Below are 18,342 nucleotides of genomic sequence, written 5' to 3' on the forward strand. Positions count from 1 at the left end.
CCCTTTAGATGAATCATAGCACAAAGCCCTAGAGTTTTGCAGCAAACCTATGCCATCCTCTGCAGATAAATATCGCCACTGAGAAGTAGCTTCTGGCTTGCCATTGGACCTTAGCGGACACTATGCTATTAACCAATGTCAACAAGGTACCTTCCATCACCAATTTAGCATTGTCTGACCTATTAGCCCATAAATATGGGTGTCCACAGCAGCATTCCATCATCAAATGAAAGAGTTATAGAGGGCCCCCCTGGTGGCCCAGGGGTTTAGCGCCGCCTTCAGCCCGGGGTGTGACCCTGGTGACCCGGGATCAAGTCCCACGTCAGGCTCCCTGCATGGAGCCTGCTTCTCCTTCTGCCTATGTCTCTGCCTCTCTCTCTCTGTGTCTGTCATGAATAAATAAATAAAATCTTTTAAAAAAAAGAAAGTTATAGAGATCAGGCTCATGTAGATCTTAAAAAATACGTTTCAGTTGCATGAGAAATAATCCAAATGCACATGACCCACATCCGTGCCACATTGACTTTCCTAACCTACACCTGTGACATTGTGGAAAATGCCCTATGACCAGTTAACTGAAGGAGAAAGGGGGAGGGTTTGTTTTACAGGTGGTTCTGCAAATGTGCTTAACAGTACCTGAAAGTAAATGACTTTGCACAACAGCCTCACATAGAGGGATCCTCATTTGAAGGAAGTAATGAGGGAAAATCCTTCCAATGGGCAGAATGTTAAAGTCTACCTGGTGTTCATTTTGCCTGGAAGGAGCCATGGCCAGAGTTGCAGGTCTATAGCGATTCATGGGCAATGGCTAATTATTTGGCAGGATCGATGGCCAGGGAATTAGAAGTAACATAATGGGAAAATTGTTGAGGAGGTCTGGAGATAAACCTATCTTTAAATTTCAAAGTGTGGGGACGCCTGGGTGGGCCCAGTGGTTGAGTGTCTGCCTTCGGCTCAGGGCGTGATCCCAGGGTCCCGGGATCAAGTCCCACATCGGACTCCCTGCATGGAGCCTGCTTCTCCCTCTGCCTGTGTCTCTGCCTCTCTGTGTGTGCCTCTCATGAATAAATGAATAAAAATCTCATAAATTTCAAAGTGCAAAGATATTTGTGCCCCATCTGCATACTCACCAAAGAACAACACATGTAAAGAAGGATATTTGTAATCAAGTGGATAGGATGATCTATTCTGTGGACATCAGTCATCCTCTTTTTCCAGTCACTCCTATCTTTGCCCAGTGAGCCCACAAACAAAGTGGCCATGGCGGCAGGGTTAGGGGTTATATGTGGACTCTCACTCATCAAGGCTGATCTGGCTAGAGCCACTGTTGAGTGTCCAAACTGCCAATAGTAGAAATCAACAATGAGCCCACAAAATGGCACCATTCTCCAGAAAGTTGAGCCACCTGCTTGGTGTAGGTTAATTACATCAGACCACTTCCAGTAGGCCCTTGGTTCTTACTAAAATAGGCACTTACAATGGATATGAATTTTTCTTCCTTGTCCACCATGCTGCTACAAAAATCATCATTGTGTGGACTTAAGGAATGCCTTACTCATCGTCATAGTATACTACACAGCATTGCTTTGGCCAAGGAGCCTACTTGACAACAAATGAATTGTAGCTCATATTCATGGAATTCACTGGTCTTAGCATGTGCCCCATCACCTTGAAGCAGCTGTGTGGAATGGTGGGATGGCCTTTTGAAAACTCAGTTATGATGCCAGCTGAATGTCAATGCCTCTTAGAACTAAAACAATGTCTCCCAAGATGCAGCATGTGCTATAAATCAGTAATCAATACATGTGCCTGTTTCTCTTAGAACTAGAATTCACAAGTCCAGGAGTCAAGTATAGAAAATGGGAGCCGTTCCTCTCACTGTTACTTCTAGTGATGCACTAGTGAGGTTTTTGCTTCCCATTCCCTACCACTTTGGGCTTTGATGGTCCAGAAGTTTTAGTTCCAGGAAAGGAATAATTCCACCAAGGGACACATTAATGTTTCCATTCAACAGAGATGAGACCATCACCTCACCTCTTCTGTGACCTCATGCCAGTGAATCAAAAAGCAAGTAAGGAGTGCTATATTGACTAGCTGATTTGAGCCTGACATTCATGGGAAAATTTGGTTGCCACTACAAAATGGCACTAAGGAGGAATATGTCTAGGATACAGGAGATCCCCAAGGTGCCTCTTAGTGCCCCCATATTCTATGATTAAAATCCATGGAAAACAACAACTCAGTAAGGGCAGGACCAGTAATGGCTCAGACCTTCTAGGAATTAAGTTTTAGGTCACTCTGGCAGACAAAGAACTACAACCAACTATAGTTTTCGCTGAGTGCGAGAGGAGTATGGAATCAGTAATGGAAAATTGCAACTATAAATACCAGCTGCGACGATGTGTGCAGTTGTAGAAAAAAGCACTGTGATAGTTATGAGTATTTCTTCCTTGTTTAAATATGAATATATTTGTATCTATGTTAACCAATATTTTTTCTTTCTGTTTTCCATTCTCCTACCACATATAGTATAAAATTTGTTGATAATATTTTAACCTCTCACTATTTAAATTACTGGACATCAAAGAAGGGATATTCTCTTCTCTAGAAGAGGGTTGATTCTCACCCAAAAATAAACAAAAGGACTTTGTTTTCTCTTTGGAGAGAGCAGGTTACAGTTGTCTGAGGGATAGTTGCATTATGTTAAGAGAAAGCATATTGTTACTATTGCCCTTATTTGAAACGTAAGTTAAACATAGTTCAAAAATTGGGATCCCTGGGTGGCTCAGTGGTTTAGCTCCTGCATTCAGCCCGGGTGTGATCCTGGAGTCCTGGGATCAAGTCCCACATCAGGCTCTCTGCATGGAGCCTGCTTCTCCCTCTTCCTGTGTCTCTACCTCTCTCTGTGTGTGTCTCTCATGGATAAATAAAATCCTTAATATATATATATGTATATATATATATTTCAAAAATTATATGTGGATACCATACTGATAAGGGATAGACTGTGGTGGATTTGTATTGTGTCAATTTAGCTATGCTGGAACTATATTTCCCAGAATCTCTCACTGTGAAGTTCTCAATTAGTGTGGGCCTCAAAACATATTATTATTTTTAAGGGACATTATTTTGTAAGCTAGTGAAATAAATTTGCACCTGATCATTAGTTACTTCTGAAGCATTAAAATTAGTGGATTAATTAAGTGAATTATGAAACATCCATGTAGTAGAATACTTATGCAACCATGAAAAATGATACTGTAGCCATTGATTTTCTGAAATGGAAGATGTTCCAAATAGGTTTAAAGTAATGAAAATCAGTCCACAAAACTGTCTGTATAAATTGGCCCATCTGTTACTGTATGCATTTTCTAGACACTGTACATTGAAAAAGTCTGAGGGACATAAACGTAATTAATATTTATATGATGAGGATACAGATTTTTTCCTTCTTTGAGACTGCATGTGTTTCCCACTTTTCAACAATAAACACATAGTGCTTTTGTTATTAAAATAAAGTTTTAAAAATAGTATTATGGGGGCACCAGATTGGCTTACTCTTGATTTCAGCTCAGACTGTGATCTCAAGGTCGTGAGATCCAACAGACTCTGTACTTAGCAGGGAGTCTGTTTCTCTCCTCCCTCTGCCCTTCCTGCCACGTGCGATCTCTCTCTTTCTAAAATAAATAATTCTTTTTTAAAAAAAAAAGCTTTAAAATAAATAAATAAAAATAATATTATGTTGGAACATAACAGATATATTCTTTCCGGTCTTTCATGAGTATATTTTGCCTTTACGCAGGTATTGTTCACTGCTGTATTCTATAAGGGATAAATAATAAACTTCCCAAGATTGTTTCCATTCTAAGTAAGAGTATTTGGATGATCATAACTATGCACCAGCAGACAGCCAAGCCATCTATGGTATCAGAAACTCAGTGTCTTCAAGTCAGGGAGAGTATTTTCACCACAGAATTCCTTGCACCTCCACAGTGCTGGCACATAGAGGACTCCTTGAATATTAGTTGAATGAACCAGTGAATGAATTGTTGGCTCTTCAATCTCTTTTCATGTTTCATTGTATCCCCTTAACAACTGTACTTCTTTGAAGTTTCTTTAGTTTTGTTCCCTCTCTTCCAACTCCACTATCACTTTTTAGTTGAGACCCAACCATCTCCTGGCCCAGTTCTCTCCACATTACAGCCAAGGTACTCTTTTTTTAAAAAATTTGTTTAAGATTTATTTATTTATTTATTTATTTATTTATTTATTTATTTATTTATTTATTTTAGAGAGAGAGAGAGAGAAAGCACAGCATGAGGGGCAGAGGGAGAAGGAGAGAGAATTTTATGCCAACTCCCCGCTGAGTGTGGAGCCCCATGTGGGGCTCCATCTCATGACCCTGAGATCATGACTTGAGACAAAATCAAGAGTCGGACACTTAACTGACAGAGCCACCCACACACCCTTCCAAGGTGCTCTAAGAGACTGAACAAATCTCAGGATGCTAATCAAGATGTTATCCTTACTGCTAACTAGAGAGAAGTAAGTAACTGGATAAAAAGTAAAATTTAGTTTGCTTTTGTTCATTATTACCTTCTTTTTTTTTCTATCTCAAAGATCCTTTCCATATTTTAATATCTATTTTGTGGAAATTGTGGGTGTACTCTGAAAGCATCAGCCTAATCCCACTTCTTCCCTTTCCTCAGGAGAAATGGGAAGTGCTGGTGACGATAATGTGTTCGTCATTCATTTCTTCCTTCATTCATCAAGCATTTAGAGGAATGTAGCAGAAACAAGTTCAGTTTTATGTGCTGGGGTGGGTGTGGAGGAGGTACAAGATAACTAGTGCCTGATTCCTGCCCCAAGAAAGTGTCATTCTGATCATGAGAAACACACACACACACACACACACACACACGCACACATGCACACACACACACAATCGATGCAGGGCTGTCTGAGAAGTGCAAGTTTATTGGAGTTCTGGACCAATTTCTTAGAGAGTCCTGAAGTAGGATTTACTCATTCTTGCAGGTAGGAAACTGCAGGCTCACAGAAGAGCTCACATTTGAGCTGAGCATTGGAGGAGCTACATTACCCAAGGGTCTGGCTTTTCAGGCATGAGGACCAGGCTGAACAAAGGCAGAGAGGTGGAGAAGTCCAAAGGAAGATGAGTGGCTTGATATGACAGAAGAAATGGCTGGGGATATGACTCTAGAAGGAAGGAAGGAACCTGATGGTGGAGGGTCTTTTGATGCCATGATACACTTAGATTTTCTCTAAAATGACAGATTAAGGGATCCCTGGGTGGCGCAGCGGTTTGGCGCCTGCCTTTGGCCCAGGGCGCAATCCTGGAGACCCGGGATCGAATCCCACGTTGGGCTCCCGGTGCATGGAGCCTGCTTCTCCCTCTGCCTGTGTCTCTGCCTCTCTCTCTCTCTCTCTGTGACTATCATAAATAAATTTTAAAAAAAATTAAAAAAAAATAAATAAAATGACAGATTAATAACATTGAAGGATTTTTGAAATTGAGATGATCAGTTGTATGTTTGAAAGATGGAGGGGACAGCAGAAAGACATGAAGTGAAGAGACCTTTCAGGACCTCATTGGAAAAGACCAGGTGAGGGATGATGAGGGCATGGGATAGGCTATGGGAATACACAGAAGAGGGAGGGATGGTAATGTAAAGACTATAGAAATATTTCACAGGTTGAATCAAGTGAATATGATCAACAAGTGGATATGAGACTTGGGCACTCTGGAAAGAAAGGGCTCTGATGAAAGTGAGATGGGTAATAATGGTCCCAGGCAACTCTGTTGCTGAATCCAAGAGCTAGACTGAAGAAGAAGGCTTCTCCTGGAGCTGGAGGAGAAGACTGGGGAAATGGCCAAGGTCAAGCTGTTCTTCCATAGCAAGAACCAGGGTAGAGCACAGCTGCCTCCTCCCAAGGGCTCTGATTATATGTGCTTGACTCCGTCACCGCCAACCCACTCAATGCCTCTCATGGAGCTTAAGGCTGAGATCCTGCCATCAGTCCGATGAGAACTATTGTTCTAGAACTCTCCAGGAGGGGACCTTGGTCAGTGGAGAAAAAGGCCAAGGTTAAAATAGGAATTTTAAAAATAATAGTAGTGAAGGAACATAGGACTTATTCCTTCTAACATAACTGGGTAGGAAAGGAAGAGGACAGCTAAGGTGGTAGCAGAGAAGGACTTTTAAGGATGGTGGGACTTGGGCACATTTGCATAAGATAAGGGAAGAAAATTCTGTAGAGAGTGGGACAGAAGGTGACAGAGGAGGGGAAGGTGTTAAGGAGCAGAGCAAAGTTGGGGTCATGGCTCAAGTGGGTGGATTGAGCCCACCAGTGAAGTAGTTTTCCTTGGAAAAGATTTGAGCCATCTTCCAAAGAAAAAGAGCAGATTAGAGGCATAAGGCAACCAACATTTAGTGTGTACTATACACAGGAGATGTATTAGGTTGTCTTATTTAATCCATTCAATAGGTGTTTTTGATTCCATTTTTAGATGAGGAAACTGAGGCTTACAGAGATTAGGCAAAATGCTCAAGTTACCACAGTCAGAAAGTGGCAGATCACTGGCCTGCTAATTCCAAGGCCCACACCTTTATGTACATTAAAGCTTTGTGCCAAAGGATAGTTTTTGTATGTTCAGATATTATTAGGCCACCCGGAGTGAGGGTTGGACTGGACAGAAGTAAATACATTCAGGGGTCCCTAGGTGTCATAAGTGATTGAGCGTTGGACTCTTGGTTTTGGCTCAGGTCGTGATCTCAGGTCATGATCTCAGATCGTGATCTCGGGTAGTGATCTCAGGGTCGTGGGATCAAGTCTTGCATCAGATTCCATGCTCAGCATGTCCCTCTCCCTCTACTCCTTCCTACACCCACCCCACTTCTAGAATAAATAAATAAATAAAATCTTTTTTCATAAAGAAGAAGCAAGTACTTTCAGCCACTCTGAAGAATGCATGCAGCGTTAGAGGTCCAGATTTTAAAAAAATTATATACATATATATTTAAAATTATATATATTTTTAAAATTATACCTTTACATGTAATATATATGCAATATTTTGTAATATATGCAATATATTTTTTACATTAAATTTTTTAGAAGAATAACTGTAAACTTGAACATTTTTTACCTTTTCCTGCAAAGCTGTTGGAATTCAACAAGTAACAGTATGTTTTTCCGACAGCTGCCCACATGTAATTTCTTCCTGTGGCCACAGCAGGGCAGGAGTTCTCTTTTACAGGAATCAACAGTACTTTGCCAAAATGTATTTTTGATACCTTGAGATTTGCAAGCATAATAAAAAGGCAAACTTATTTGAAAAAAACTTGCCTTAATGCTGTGATCAAATAAACTCAAGGAAACATTATACAAATGAAAAAGGCTGCTTCCCACGGCAGTCAAGCATGTCTTTAAAATGCAAATGGTTTACTCTTTTAATGATGAAAGAAAAATCTTGTGAAAGCAACATTTTCAGATGAATAAAATATCAAACCCAGGATACTTTCTTTTACATCTAGTTGCCTTGCAAATCATATAGACTTATAAAAGAAATGTGTATTTGTCTAGCAAGTTTTGAGTTATTAAATCTTAAGAAAAAAATGAAAGAATAATTTCCAATTAAGCTTTTTGAAGTAAACTTATTAGATTTCATTTTTCAATGCAGAAATTTATAAAGAATAAATAGCAAAAAGTGGACTGAAACACCATCAGACAGATGGTCCCTGCTTTTTTAAAAAATAAGATTACATGTTCAGAATTATAAAATTCAGAAGGTACAAAGGATAAAAATATGAAAATTGAATGCCATTTTCTCCTCAAAGTTTCCTGTCCTTATTTCTTCTTCCTGAAAATAATTGCTATTAATAGATTCTTATGATGAAGACTATTTTGCAAGGGATGTTTCACCCCAAGATTAGGAAGAGCATTTCAAACAATAGACTTCAGGGGTGCCTGGGTGGCTCAGTCAGTTAAGTGTCAGACTCTTGGTTTTGGCTCAGGTCATGATCTTTCAGTGGTGGGAATTGAGTCTAGCACTGGGCAGAGTCGGCTTCAGATTCTCTCTCCTTCTCCCTCCTGCGCTCCTCTCTCACAAATACATACATACATACATACATACATACATACATACATACATAAAATCTTAAAAAACAATCAAAAAAGACTTCATTTTTATCTATCTTGAATTAAAACCCAGATTGAGGGCAGCCCAGGTGGCTCAGCGGTTTAGCGCTGCCTTCAGCCCAGGGCGTGATCCTGGAGTCCCGGGATGAGTCCCATGTCGGGCTCCCTGCATGGGGTCTGCTTCTCCCTTTGCCTGTGTCTCTGCCCCCCCCCCCCGTCTCTTCTGAATAAATAAATAAAATCTTAAAAAAAAAACCCAGATTGCAACTTTGTTAAACTTGTGAAATGTTGCAGGGGTCTCAAAAGCTAAGGCCTATGTAAATGGCTGATCATACCTCTGCCATCACCACCAACATCTTTCAGAGTGAACGAGAAAACAAAGCGTCTTATCCACCTCCATAAATGATCCTCCCAGAGGTAAAGTATTTGGGGTAGGTTTGAACAGCAGCTGCCCCTGCTGTCTGCCAGGAGCGTGGAGAAAAGACCAGGGTCTCCAGGGCTGTCAGTCTGGCCCTTTCATACTCACTGAAGTCCACTGAACAAAATAAAACAAATCTATCTTAGAAATGACAAGGGACTCTTTAAGACATTGATTTATCCATATTTGCACACATCGAAGAGAAAAGTATGTTTTATATATATACTGAATAAAATATCTAACTTTTTAAGAATGTTGTAAAATATTTCCATATGTACATTATATCAAAGTACTTTCCCCCCAAGTTCGGTTGAAAGGAAATACCCAGAGCATTAGGCCCATCAAAATAGATGTCTCCAGTTGTGGTTTTCAGATGCCCTAATGTGCTTCTGCCCAGAACTAATCAAATACAGCTTTGCATTTTCAGGCTGTGTGTGTGTGTGTGTGTGTGTGTGTGTGTGTGTTTGTGTAATTCCTTACAAAGAGAAAAAAATTAGGGATAAAACATGATAGAGGAGGATAAGGTATCATTCAACTTTTTGGTGTATTTCCAACATTATTGCTTGATTTTAATCATTCAAATAAGAAGACTGCATCATGACCATCTTGATGGTCTTCTCCATAAATATATAAGAAGGCAATTCCATACTAGAAGCAGGAAAGAATCATGCATTCTGTGGTGTGGATAACATAGGATATTTAATTGAGCACTCAAAACATCTCAAGTTATATTACCTTCATTTTATAGGTGTGGTGACTAAGATTTAGAGAGGGCAAGAAGTTTGTTCAAAGTTACCTGACTGGAGACTAATTGGTGGACTTACAATTTAAACCCGTATTTGTATAACACCAAATTGTATGTACTTTCTGCCATATGTTGTGAAAAGGCAGTTCAAGATCCATCTCTTTGAGAATCAGCTAGGAGATTTTGTTAAAGTGCAGGTTCTTGGCTGGACTTTCAGAGATTCTGAGAAAGTCTTAGATGGGGCTTAGGAATCTGAGGAGCAGATTCTTCAGTGAATCTAAAGTGTAGGAAAATTTGTCCATATCATAATGCTGTTTTTCAAAACAGAAAGGGAATTTCATACAACAAACCTCATCTGAGACCCTGACATCTGTTTGTAAAAAGGTGGCAATCCCAGTGTGTGCTTCTTTACCGTTGACCATGTCCCTGGCATTACCTGCAGGTTTTGTATTTATATTTAATAGAATTATCCTTGACTCCCAGCAAATTGAATCACCAGCTTCACCTGCTCGAAATTCTTTTGGCAGAAGTCAGCCTTTCAGCTCAACCTCAGGAATTATGAAGCTAAGATGTAAATAGGCTTAAAGGGAACACATTGACTCATATTCACACTGTGGCTGATGGCAGATGTATTGGGTTTTGAGGAGAGATGGAAAGGGACCAGCACTAATATTAAGAACGTACAAGGTGCCAGGCACACTTAATCTTTATAACAATCTTGGAAGGTAGGTATTCTTATACCCATGTTTGGGGTTCATAAAACAGAGACTTGGAGAATTTAAGTAATTTCTCAAGGTAATATAACTAAGTAGTGGAGACTATGCTTTGTCCTTTACACCAAGCCATATTCCTGTGGGTATGGAAATAGGGGCCAAAGAAGGAAGACAGGAGATTCTGTATACTCCAGAAATGCTCCCCAGGGGCAGTACCAGCATAGTGCGTGGCATAAACTCAGTGCACAGTCAATATCTGTCGAATGAACTGATGTGAATTCTTCTCTCTGTGAATGCCATTAAAATGTTCTAAACACTAATGTACTTAAAGCCCTGTGGTAGCTCCCAATTGCCCACAGCAGTAATTCTCTAACTTGTTCAGAAAGCAAAGCACTTAGAAATCATTGTCCTCTTTTAAGAACATGATAGATTTATATACAACGCCACAAATTAATTTAGTGTTAATCAGATTTTATGCAGTCAATATCCAGCATCGATTTAATAAAAAATGTAAATCAACACATTGATCCATATATTTATAGTTTTTTTTCCTAAAAACTGGGAATCTTGGATTATCTTGCAGAAAATAAAAATTTTATGGTTTGTTATTTCTTTTTTCCAAAGTGTTGAATTTCTCCTGATAATGTTTAGAAGAAGAATCTAATCTCCCTTGGTTTTACATAGCACACTCCTGGAAAATTCAGTATTTATTAAAAACCATGCAAAAATACTTTTTTGTTTATATTTAAATGGAGCTTACCATAGCTTAGATGATCATAAATAGGTTTCCTACCTACATGAAAAATCTGATTGGATATTGAAAAGTCATATAGGACTCAAGGCAATTTGTGGAGCAGGACCATCTTATACATTACAGAATTCATAGCATCAGTCCCCAAACACATTTCCAACATGGCTCATAAGTGCTGTCAGAATTCAAATCATTGATTTAAACTGATCTACCAAGAGCCATAAGCACCTTAATTAAACAACTAGACTATGAGGTCTTGGAGGGCACTGAGATATCATAGTCACCCTCAAAGCCCTATCCGGTTCCTGAAACATGAATGTCCAATTCATTACCAAGGCAATGAAATGAATTAATACATCCATGAATGGGAGATTTTGGAGATCACCAATCCAGCCTTCCAGAACAGGGAAGTGACTTGCCATGATAACAGAAGTAGCTAGTAGCAGAACCAGCGCCACAGTCCAGGCCTCTTTGCTTCTAGTATAAACACTCTTTCTACTATATCAGGGATCTTCAAATTGTGGTACTTCACACCTTAATCTCAGAGTTACCTGAAGACATTCCAAGGGGAATTGGGGCATCCCCAGTTTTAAGGAAAACAATTTCTAGATTATCGATTTCTGTATGTACTCTTTCCTAAAACTGATCTCCCCAAGAAGGTGTCACAGCAATTTTCCCTCTCATCCCCTCTTGTACAATCATTTTTCTCCCATTTTACAAAAGAAAGGGTGGTGTTCCATGATGCATTGACTGGAGGCATATACAATTTGAGGGTAGTAAATAGGCAATTATAAATACTGGGACCAGCACAGCTTTCTTCAAACAAAAAGCCTTTGGTGGTTTCCCATTCACTCAAGAGCTAAAGAGCCAGACTGGACCACACGTTTCACAGGACTCAGCACCAGAGTACAAATAAATGTGTAATATCACGGTGAATATCACATATAAACACCAGGAAAGTGTAAATCGAGCCAACAAGTGATACAACAAGGTAAGTTCTAGCCTCTCCTTTGACAAACATACCTTCCTTCAAAGGGCCTTAAAGGCCAGGCCCAATATTATAATTCTAGAACTTGTCAGGGCTCTCTGTCTGAACATGGTGGCATATGGCATAGAAGTAGCCTGTTCCCTGCCCAGTACCATCTTTTCCAGACTCTGACCCTACCTGCCTCTATGGGCCTCATGTGCAGCTGTGTGAACAGTTCAGCTCACATGTCCAAGCTCCTTGCACAGTCCCTGCAAATACCCTTGGGCTTCCGAGGAGCACCCCAGGGGCACGGTTCTCCTTGATAGAGAGAAGAGCTCAGGCTGGGTGAGGGGGATTGGGATGCCTTGGGCAGGGGTATCTGAGGCCATGCATACCCTTGGGGGTGGGGGGGTACATATGCTCAGGGGTCGTATACCCTCAGTCCTCTGGATCCTTTGTGGGGTGGAATACTGGCAGGGGGAAGCCAGAGCAGGGGCCCCTCTTGCCCATCTCTGAGGGCTCTAGTGGTCAGAATAGTGAGCTATAAGAACAGGTATAACCTGGCACCCTATGAACTTCCTAACCTCATCTCTCCTCATATTTCCCTCCATTCCAGCCACATGGCACCCTCTGGCATCCAGGCTGTTCTCTATTTGGCATGCTTTTTTTTGCAGATACTCTGTTTTCAGCCTTCTCAGAGTAGCCTTCCATCGCAGCACTGTTTAAATTGTAAGCCTCTGCTTCCCCCTACATTCTGTCCCTTTTTCCTGCTTTTTCTCTATAGACCAGTAATATTGTATATTCCATGTATTCACTCACTCGTTCCTTCATTTGTTCGTTTGTTCATTCTTTCATTGTCTGTCTCCCCTCATTAGAATATAATTTCCATTAAGGCAGGGATTTTTGTCTATTTTGTTTATCCTCCTATCCAGAACACTGCCTCATAACTAATAAATGAATTATAAACAATGCTTGATTGATTGATGTTCAAGAAATAAAAGATCAGTGACAGGATTTTGTGTATTCCCCTGACTTACATGTAAGGGAAATGCTAGACATTGGAGCAGTCCATCCTGGCCTGCATTGGGATGACCTGATCTCAGATGAAATGCAGAATGATGAGGAATGACAATTTTCATTTACCATCCTCCCCTCTTTCATCTCCTCCAAATTGTCAAAGAATAGGTAATTCCAGCGAGAATCCCATGAAAGAGAAGCAAAAACAACACAGATGAAAGGGCAGTGATGTCTTATCTTATCCAGGGGGCAAATGGGCAACAAGACTCCATGCCTCTCTCTTTTGCTTTTCCTTTTTAGAAATACAATTGTGGAAATAACCAATCAGGAATAGACTTTCAACATAAAAACAGTGTAAAATCCTACTGAGGAAATGGAATTACAACATGAGTCAAGAAGAAATATGAAGAATATAAAACATTCAACTGTTAACAGAATCTATTCCTGTCTTTTTTCCTAAGGTTGCTATATAGCTTCAATTTTATATATTTAAAAGTTGATTTTTAAAAATTATTCACTTCTTTACTGTGCTAGAAATTATATCCTTTGCAATGATTTAAATTTATCATGAAAAGTTTTAGATGATGATCTAAAAATGTGAAAAGGTCTACGAAGTCTTTCAAAAATTTTTAAAGGATATGCAAACAAAATATTATTTAGTTTTTTAAAAGGTTTATTTACTTATTTTAGAGAAAAAGAGAGAGAGAGAGAGAGAGCACAGACAGGAGTGGCAGAGGGATGGGGGAGAATCCCCAGATTTCGTGGAGAGTGGGGAGCCTGGTGGGGTGTGATCTTGTGACTCCAAGATCACGACCTTAGCTGAAACCAAGCATCCAACACTCAACCAGCTGTGCCACCCAGGAGCAAAATCATATTTAAAGACCATTGTACCATACCACTGCTTTAATGGTATATTGCTATAAAGGAGACTACCTCAAAATTTAATGGGATAAAAACAACTATTTTATTTTTTCTCATCATCCTTTGGGTTAATTACTCAACAAGGCCATTTTCTGTTGGTGTTTCTTGAGGTTTCTTGTGCATTTGCAATAAGATGGCAGCTGCAGCTGGAAGCAGGTGTCATCTAAAGAGGGGAGGGCCCATTAACTACAACCTGTGGCCAAATTTATTCCAACAGCAGTTTTTGTAGATAAAGCTACTGGAGCACAGCCATGAGTGCTCATTCAGGTATTGTCTAGGGCTACTTCCGCACTGCTGGTAGGATTGAGTAGTTTCATCAAAGACTATATAGCTAACAAAGTCTTTATACAATGTATACTAAGATGCAGTAAACTGAATTTTTTTAAGGCCATTTGTTCTTTGGGAATGTCAAGCTGTAAGCTTATTTTCAACTCAAGAGAGAGAAAAAAGCAAGCATGCATGTGAGCAAGTAAAGCCCTCAGAGTATTTGCACAGTCTAAGGAATACAGAGGCTGAGTGAATATTAGGGGAATTCAATCAATAATTCTGATCCCTCTCCTCTTTAATAGTAGGTTGATGCCTAAATTATCTAGGGGATTGCATAATTTAAATACCCTGTAATGCAGAGGAGAGTGTCTTTGCTCCTAACTAGTTTAGGAAAGCTTTTCTTTCACTGGTCTCCCTTAAGAAGGAAAGGAGGCACACACCTCTTGGCTCTGGGCCCAGGTAGGTGGACCAAAAGCTATGTGCAAGCAGGGATGTTCCCCCTTAGTGATTAACAATTTGTTCATACATATCCAATTTATTCAGCTACAAATATTGAGAGTGAATTGGGCTGCATGAATTTTACTTCTTTAGACAATCTCTTTCTTGACAAGGCATTTGCATGTTGGTTCTTATGTTTGGAATGTTCTCTCTACTTGTCACCCAGCTAAAATCTATTTATCCTTACCATGATATTAAATATCACTTCCTCAGAAAAGCCTACTTCACCATCTTGTGAGGCTTCTTTCTTGCCCTGTTTCACAACATTGTAGTTTCCCTTTATAACTCTTATCCCAAAGTGTGCAATTAAAAATGTGTTGGTTTCCTCATTTAACACGGTCTCCCCTATGTGCTGTGAGAGCAGGGAAGAGTCTGCTTTGTTGACTATTGTATACTATTTGCCCAACAGCACAATTTCTGGAACATAGTGGTTTCTAATAAATATTTGCTGAGGAAACCAATGAAAGCGAAAGCAAACTGTAACAATATAAACATAGTGGCAAAAACATTTATGTAATCCTTCAAATTAACCAGAAATATTTAAGATTTACTCAAAATTACTGTATTATTTTGGAAACCAGAAAGCATCTTTTGATCTAGAATTATTGTGCGTCTTATCGTTTAGAAATTCATGAAGGCTCTTTTCTACTCCTGGTTTAGAATACAGTGTTTATCACATCTAGTTTTCATTGTTTAGAGAGATGGAACTTATACTTTTCCAAGTTTTTAAATTGTTTTCCTCTACATTCACACAGCCAGATTCAATAAAACCTTTGTTTTGTATTTTATAAGATTAAATCCCAGCATATTCACAGAATTAAAACACATTTATTACAATTTTCAAATATAAGTGATTATCAAATATCCCAGATATACATAGAGCTCTTGAAACCAAGAGCATCATATTTAAGTTGTGATGATAGACTATAACTTGAGTAACAGCCAGTGGCTTGCTGGAAATATTTAATAACCAGCTCCCAAGGAGGGAAGAGTTTTTGTACCATTTGCTGATTTCCCAGGTATAAATACTCCCACCATGACAATTTCAGGGTACTGATCTGAAAACAGAGCTGGGAAGAGATGTGCACAATTGGCGCTTGCAGCTGGAATGATCTGGCTTTACACACCACCAGTTCTATTGGTAATACCTAATAACTATAAACTCTTATCAAACTCTTATAAACTAAGTAATCCACACCAGAGAAAAACTATAATATTCAGCCCTGCTTAGCAACCTTACTCCATAAGAATAGTATATGATTTTAATTGGTGTGATAAAAAATAGTTTATACTTAAAGCTGGACATAGTTCTGACTATCAAGATTCTGGGAACCCAAGCTCCAAATCATCAGGGTAAAAATTTTAAGTATGTTATTATACTGCTGAAAGTAAACTTAATTTACTTAAACATATGGAGATATTCTGCTTTTAAGAGTGGAAGACCCCCTTCCCTCATCCTTCTAATAGAATTTATAAGCAATTCAATGGAAGAAGAAATACTAGACTTTAAAAAGAAACCACTGACTACATTCACATGTCTTTTTAGGAACCTGTCAAGAATACTTAAGTCACACACACAGAACTGGATTCAATAAAAACTTCATTTTGCTTTTTACAAAATCAAAAAGAACAGTACAGAATTCATTTTGGTCAGTTGGGCAGAGTTGGTATTATGTTCATACCCATCTATGCTCTTCTCGATCTACACACTACAGGATGAATTCTGCACTGCTATGAGTGCTGGGTTGGGAGGGGTAAAGCTGGACTGAAGTGTGCGGGGAAGAGGTTAAGAGGAGAGGCATTAGCTAGACAGCTGAAGAAGTGTGGCCTGTGGTCAAGAACTTTGGTGGCTAAACTAAACAGGAGAAGAAATGGCTCACTGATTAGGCACAGCTCACTCATATCATTAATGTTATGGAAATTAGCATGCCTGTGTCTCCCCTCAAAATTGCAAAGTTGAAACCCTAATTCTCACTGTGATGGCATAAATAACGGGGGAGCCTTGGGAAGTAATTAAAGGTGAAGCCCTCTTAATGGCATCAATGTAAGAGACACAAAAGAGCTTGCTTCTCTCTCTGCTCTGGACCTGAGGATACAAGGAGACAGTGCTTTGTTAACCAGCAAGAGGGCCCTAAGAACTCAATCTACCAGTCTGCAGAACTGTGAGATGTTTGTAGTTTAAACCACGGTCTCTGGTAATTAGTTACAGTGGCCTGAGCAGACTAAGACACTCAGAAGCAATACTGCAACCCCAGTAACTAAACTTAATTATTTAAGTACAGTATTTCAGTCCCAGCTTATGAATTTAGAAACAATCAGCATGAATCAAACGATCAAATATGTAAAAATGCTCTCAAGGATTAAAAAGAAAAAAAAATTGGAAATAACCTAAATGTTCAAAAGAAAGGAAATAAATGCCACATATGCAGATGCAGCCATCAAAAGCTGTAAAGTGTAAAGCTGGTCACATGTCTTTGGGTTAAGTGGGTTGAAAATTTACATGCCTCCAATTTTTATTTAAAAAATCTCTCCTATGCCTAGGAAGCAAAATGGGAAGATCTCAAACTGTTAAATGATAACCTGCATACTAAAATTAAAGGGGATGTTTTTCAATCAATTTTTCCACATTTTTTTTTAAGATTTTATTTATTTATTCCTAAGAGACACAGAGAAAGAGGCAGAGACATTAGACAGAGGAAGGAGCAGTCTCCCTGCAGGGAGCCTGACGCTGGACTTGATCCCCAGGACCTCTCCAGGACCCTGGGATCACCCCTGGAACTGAAGGCAGATGCTCAATCACTGAGCTACCCAGGTGTCCCTATTTTTCCAGACATTTCAAATTATCTGCAAAGATTATTTTATAAAAGTAGAATGTTCCCAATTTTTAAAGGTTAAGCCATTTAATAGTCTTTGAAAAGTATGTAGCTTTCATATTTTAGCTTTCTCAAATTTGTTAACTGACTCATTTTGCTGAAACTTAGTAGTACTCACCAGTTAGACTGCGTTCAATCAGTCCTGCAGCACTGGGTGGGAAAGGGAAGCGCCCAGACAGGCAAGGACTCGTGCTGAGCTGGCAAATAGAGGCTGTCCCCTCCACAGCTAATATTGAACAATTATCTCAAGCCTTTCCAAAACTAATTAGTCTACAAGGCAAGCAAATAACTCTATTAAATGTTAAGGCATTGTTTTTTTTATTGTATTTTGAAAGTACTAATTTTTGCATTCTTATACTCAATACATCCAGGATCACCAAACTTGTCCCTGTAGTATGCATCAACCTGTCATGGTGAAATGAGAGGTTAATCTACCTCAGAATCCAATATTTTAGTTATATCTCCAGTAGAAATCTTGTTATCATGATTAAACATCACAGGAAGTAATTGTATTACTCTTGCTGCTTAACAACACTTAGGATTGGCAGGTGTCTGGGGAAACCTAGTGGAACTCAATTGTCTTGAGACTATGTTGACAATAGGAGCGTCAGCTATTATTTATCAAGCATGGCAGTCATTTGAGTTCAACCACTTATGTATATCATTTGTAAAAATCCTAAAAACAAATGACTGGGTACTATCACACCCAGATATTTCCTATTTCCTTATTTGTAAACTAGGGATAACATAGGTGTCACAGGGTTCTTAAAGGGATTCAGTGAAGATGTTAAGTACTTTGAAGTGTCAGGCACATGGCAAACCCAATGCTAGCCATCACGAAGAGGTTATCAAGTACTGTTGTTAAAAAATAAAGTTTTACTGTTTGAATTCCTGTGTCAGCTTTCCTCTTCTGTAATAATGTCTAAAAACTATCAGTAAGTTAGCTGGCAGTGTGGCACAATGAGTATTTGGAGGTCAGAAAGATTTTTTTCCTTCCTAAAAGCAGTCATTT

This window comes from Nyctereutes procyonoides, unplaced genomic scaffold (assembly GCF_905146905.1).
Source record: "Nyctereutes procyonoides isolate TBG_1078 unplaced genomic scaffold, NYPRO_anot_genome, whole genome shotgun sequence".
In the NCBI taxonomy this organism is placed as follows: Eukaryota; Metazoa; Chordata; class Mammalia; order Carnivora; family Canidae; genus Nyctereutes; species Nyctereutes procyonoides.